The following is a 6073-nucleotide window of genomic DNA, read 5'->3' on the forward strand; positions in this document are numbered from 1 at the left end:
ACACAGTAGCCACAACAATGGACGCGAGCATATCAAAGATCCTAAGGATGGCACATACTTAAGGTCTCCATGAGTTGGAGCTGACTCAAAGGCAACTAACAAGAGCAGCATGCAGGGTCTGTGTGAGAGCGAGGGAAGAAAGGTGCAAAGTTGTTTTCAGCAGGGCTTATGGTTTCATCCTGCCAAACACTGCTTCCAGATGATTTACCAGTAGCCTGGCAAAATTACTCCTGTTCTGCATTCATCTGTGTCTTGATTGAATGATTGATGGATTGACTTATTCATTGGCTCACTCACCCAATAAAACACTGACCAACCAATTCAAGTATCTCCTTTGTATCACCCTTGTACTAGGTGGTAATGGTTGAATTAGGAACCAAGATTACAAACATCCAAAGAGGATAGTTAGAAGGTTATTTGTGGGAAAAGAACTACTGTTCCAGGCCTCCTCTTGATCAATCGATTGGTGTTGACTTTGGGGTCTGCAGGTGCCAGGGTCCCGAGGGACGCTGTGCCCTCCAGAGCAGAATGAGAAGCCCTCCTTGCAGACCGTTTTTGCGTGTACCATTTCAGTCTCAGAACCTTATAAGACATGACAGGGTAACTATCGTATCTTTTCCTTTTGGAGAGGCAATCTCAGGGACCTTACAAATCCTCCAATCCAGTGATTTTTAAAACAGGGAAAACCAGACTCAGAAAAATTGGGTGATTTTCCCAAGATCATGAAAGATGGGGCTGATATTTAGGTACAGGGGCTCTTCCTACGTCTGCAGTGAGTCCCCAATGTTCACCATGGTCAAAATTTACAAGGAAAAAATTTTTTTTTTAATTTTTATTGTGCTTTAAATGAAAGTTTGCAAATCAAGTCAGTCTCTCATACAAAAATTTATATACATCTTGCTATATCTTTGCTATATACTCCTAATTGCTCTTTCCCCAGTGAGACAGCACACTCCTTCCCTCCACTGTCCATTTTCGAGTCCATTCAGTCAGCTTCTGGCCCCCTCTGCCCTCTCATCTCCCCCCCAGGAAGGAGAAGCCAACATAGTCTTATGTGTCTACTTGATGCAAGGAGGTCATTTCCATAGTCCAGTCCAATCCCTGTCTGAAGAGTTGGCTATGGGAATGGTTCCTGTCTTGGGCTAACTGAAGGTCTGGGGACCATGACCTCCAGGGTCCTTCTAGTCTCAGTCAGACCATTAAGACTGGCCTTTATATGAGAATTTGAGGTCTGCATCCCACTGCTCTCCTGCTACCTCAGGGGTTCTCTGTTGTGTTCCCTGTTAGGGAAGTCATCAGTTGTAGCCAGGCACCATCTAGCTCTTCTGGTCTCAGGCTGATGTAGTTTCTGGTTTATGTGGTCCTTCATGTCTCTTGGGTTCATAATTACCCTTGTGTCTTTGGTGTTCTTCATTCTCTTTTGCTCCAGGTGGGTTGAGACCCACCGATGCATCTTAGATGGCCACTTTTTAGCGTTTAAGACCCCAACGCCACTCTCCAAAGTGGCATGCAGAATGTTTTCTCAATAGATTTTATTATGCCAATTGACTTAGATGTCCCCTGAAACCATGGTCCCCAAACCCCCGCCACTGCTACACTGGCCTTCAAAGCATTCAGTTTATTCAAGATACTTCTTTGCTCTTGGTTTAGTACAGTTGTATTGACCTTTCCTGTATTGTGTGTTGTCTTTCCCTTCACCTAAAATAATACTTATCTACTATCTAATTAGTGAAAACCCCTCTTCCTCGCTCCCACCCTCCCCCCTCTCGTAACCATCAAAAATCTTTTCTTCTCTGTTTGAACTATTTCTCCAGTCCTTATAATAGTGGCCTTATACAATATTTGTTACAGGGAAAATTTTAAAAAAACATTCTAAAAAATTCTTATCAATATTTTTTCTGAGGTAAATATATGTGTAACTAATCACTTGCCATTTCAGCATTCTTCCTGTGTACGTTAGTTATGCTTATCATGTTGTACAACTACCACCATTATCTGTTTCCAGATGTCCCCTTCACCCTTAACAGAGGCTCAGGGGGCACTGAGCTTAAAGGAAACTGATTTAAATGCTGCTGACTAGGGTGGTGCCTGAGAACAACTGAGTCAGGGTGTCGGGGCTGGTATTGAGGAATCTGTATTATAAAAGTTCTCCCCAGGAGATCTCGGGTTCTGTAGGCTTTGGAAGTCTCTGCCCTACCAACACCCCTTCTTTGCTGCTTCCCCCAGGCTGAGCAGCCTGGTGACCTCCTGGTGTCCTGGAGTGACATCTGCCTCACCCCTAGCTCAGGAACTCGGTGTTCAGTCGAACCCAGAACTTGGCCAGACTCAGACATCCCACAGATTTCAAGACCTGCAAAGAAGAGGCACCTCATTCTGATCATTCCGGGAATCTGGCAGGTGCTTCATCTGCTTGGAGAGATGTAGATAGATAAAACACACCTTGGCCTGGGGAGCTGGGTGCACACCTGCTGCGTCTCTGAAATTTTGCCGACAGTACGGGCTCACAGCCTGCTAATCGCTACAGCTGAGGCCCAGTTCTACAACCTTCTGTTCGTTCCTGAAATGCCCTGGGGAAGTTGCTGAGGAGTTGATTCTGGGCCCCAGGAGCAGAGGGCTGGTGCCTGGAGCAGTAGATGCTCAATGAGCAATGGCTAAGACCAGGGCTTCCTGAAGCCCACTGAGGTGTGTTCTGGGGTACCTGGTTCTGCATGGTGCTTCCTCTGGTGATGTTGGTGACGTGGATCCTGCTCTCCTCTTCCAGCTGGATGACAAAGGAGCGGAATGCTGCCCTACTGGCCTGGCTCAGGGATCACTTTGTCCCCTGCTCAGGGCACATCCGTGGTTTCTTGTTGAAGGACAGATGGGAGTCTTCCTGATCAGCAGCAGCCAGCATGCTGCTTCTGTGAACCAGGATTTTCGAGAACTTCCCCAGACTGACTTCAGAGAGGTTGAAGGACTGAGCCGCCCCTGTTCAGTTTTGCTAATAAGCCCCTCTCTAGGACACTAGGTGTCCCTGACTGGTGCAAACAGTTAACAAACTCACTGCTAACCTGAAGGTTGGAGGTTCAAGTCTAGCCATGGGCTCCTCAGAAGGGAGTCCAGTGGATCTACTTCTGAAAAACCTGTCATTGACAACCCAATGGAGCATAGTTCTACTGTGACACACATAGGGTCCCCATGAGTCAGAGTCAACAGCAACTGGTTCTAGTACATTAATGGGCATTCTGTCGCTCAGGTGAGCCTTCCATCAGCCAACTGCCCCACCTGCTGCCTCATACGCTCCAGCTGTGTGAACCTGGGGGGTCAGCATCTCTGAACCTCATTTTCTCCTCTGTGAAAGAGAATTGACTTTTACTTCACAGGATTTGTGCAAGAATTAAATTATTTAAAACATTAAAACAATTGTTATTCAATTTTAATGATTAGAGTCATTAACCCTCGTAAAAGGAACCAATGAGATATAAAGGGTAAGCCAAAATGTCCTTTATGATTGCCTGTCTTGTTATCCTTATGGGCAGTTGGTTATTTTCAGTCACGTCATACGCATGTGAAAGCTAGACAGTGAATAAGGAAGACCGAAGAAGAATCGATGCTTTTGAACTGTGGTGTTGGTGAAGAATATGGAATATACCCCGGACTGCCAAAAAAAAACAAACAAATCTGTCATGGAAGAAGAGCAACTGGAATGCTCCTTAGAAGCAAGGACGGCGAGACTGCGTCTTACATGTAACTTTGGACATGTTTTCAGGAGGGATCAGTCCCTGGAGAAGGATATAATGCTTTGCAAAGTACAGGGTTGGTGGAAAAGAGGAAGACCCTCAGCAAGGTGGATTGCCACAGCAGCTACAACAATGAGCTCAAGCATGACGATGATTGTAAGGGGGGCACAGAACCGAGCAGTGTTTCATTCCCTTGTGCATAGGGTCACTATGAGTTGAAACTGACTCAATGGCACTTAGCAACAACGGGCAGTTGGGTCAGCTTTGCTCAATTGTTTATTTTAATCCAAGTGGAGAAGCCCTTCCTTTTAAACCAATTGTTGTTTTATGTCTTTTTCAAAGCATCATCGCTTAGGTTTCATCCAGGGCTTTGAACTGGCTTGTTCTGGTTTGAGCCTCTCCTGAGAATTTACATTTCTAGAAAGTTCCCAGGTGAAGCTAATGCTGTTGTTTAGGGCCCAATTCTGGGAACTACTAGTAAAGCAGGGGCTCTCAAAATTTAGTATACATAAGGATCTTGTTAAAATGTAAATTCGAATTCAGTATATCTGGGGTGGAAATGCAAATTCTCAGCGGGGGTTCAAAGCAGACGGAACAGTTCAAGCCTTGGTTTTACCATTTAGCCCTTGCAACACACATGTGAGGAACTGGGGCAGGGGTCTTCACCTGGACACTAATTAGGAAACTGTGTCAGAAGGTTGAACCACCAACTTGCCCAAAGTCACGTACACAGCTCATGTCCCTCAGCTTCCTGGAGAATGTCCCTATCACCCTGTGCTGTGAGGCTTGGCAGAGGCATCCACTGAGCCCGCCAATGGCAGCTTGGTTCTGGACTGCCTTTGTCTGTTCCCCACCGGTGGCTTCTCATGAATAACTGGGTCTTTCTGGCTCTCTGCAGAGGGCTAGACTCCAAATGTGCATTTTCTAAAACACTCCCGTGGGTAGGGAAGATGACATTTGTTAAATTACTACGAGATGGGGGTGGTGTTTCTACTTGCATCTTTGTTGTGGCTGAAAGGTGCTATTTCAGGGCAATCCTTTTCTTCCTCTAGCTTTTCTATTCTTCTCCATGGTGAGCATCTGCCTTCAGGTTCCTCTGATTTCGTGAAGTCCGGGTCCTGGGTGTACTGTGCATGGGTCTAAATACTAAAGCCATTTAACACCGTGGGGCTGTCTAGGAGTTCCATTTGGGAAGGGAAAAGACATGGGCTAAGGTATGTGTGTCCTCAAACATTTGAGGCCTGAACAGGTACATCCAACTAAGAATCCCAGACACAAACTCAAGTGCACTGCTGCCCCCTTTCCACCATGATCTTCCTCCTGTTATTGACTGTAGCCCTGAGGATTGGGAAAGAGGGAGTGAAAACGAGGGATTCCAGCCATGTTCTAAGAGCTGCACTAGGTGGAGGGCTCACCCTGACAACGGGCGTCTTGGCCCTGTAATTAACCGAGAGCCTTTGTGTGGGATGCGCCAAGCTATTGTCATGGAGACGTTTGTGAGGTCCTCTGGCCCAGTCTCACTTTGTTCCGTCCTGGAATGTTCCATGAAGTCAGAGGAGAGTGAAGGACTTGGCAGGAATGACCAAGTGGGTGCCACTCAGAGCAGCCGTATTCCCTAATGGTCTGAGTCAGTGGGGATAAAAGGGGTGGGGCATGGCAGAGACAAGGCTGGAAGGCAAGTGTTCACTCTCAGGTGGATGTGGGTGTGAGTTCGACCCACACGGTGCCATGCTGGGGCACTGAGGAGAACAGGGCGTGGGTCCATTCTCAAGAAACTCTCAGTTTAGAGGGGAGAGAGATTGTTGGTGGTTGCTGTAGAGTCCATTGTGACTCATGACGACCCCATGAGTAGAACCGGTCCGTAGGGTTTTCAAGGCTGTGACCATTTGGAAGCAGATCACCAGGCTTGTCTTCTAAGGCACCTCTGGGTGGGTTTGAACTGCCAACCTTTAAGATAGTGGTAGAGTGCTTAATGGTTTGTGCCACCCAGGGTGTGATGGTTAAGATTGTGTGTCAGCTTCGCTGGGCCATGATTTCTGTGTTTTGGAAGTTGGATAATGTTGTGATCGCCCCCATGATGGAATCTCCTGAGTGGTACCAGTGGGGGTGGGTCCTACGGCGGCTCACCGCCCCCTCAGCCTTCATCTCTCCGCCTTCTGCTGACTACTTCCTTTTTACTGCTTGCCTTGCAAAGGTTGGCTTGTTCTGGATCCAGCGTCCGTCTCTTACTGGCCTCTGGTTCTTGGGACTTGAGCTAGCAGCTTACCTGTCCATTTTGGAATCTGCCGATCTTCACAGCCTCTGGGCAAGAGTCCTGCTCCCCAACCTGCCTATCTTGGGTTCGCCAGCCCCTG

The sequence above is a fragment of the Elephas maximus genome, chromosome 15, assembly GCF_024166365.1.
Source record: "Elephas maximus indicus isolate mEleMax1 chromosome 15, mEleMax1 primary haplotype, whole genome shotgun sequence".
In the NCBI taxonomy this organism is placed as follows: domain Eukaryota; kingdom Metazoa; phylum Chordata; class Mammalia; order Proboscidea; family Elephantidae; genus Elephas; species Elephas maximus.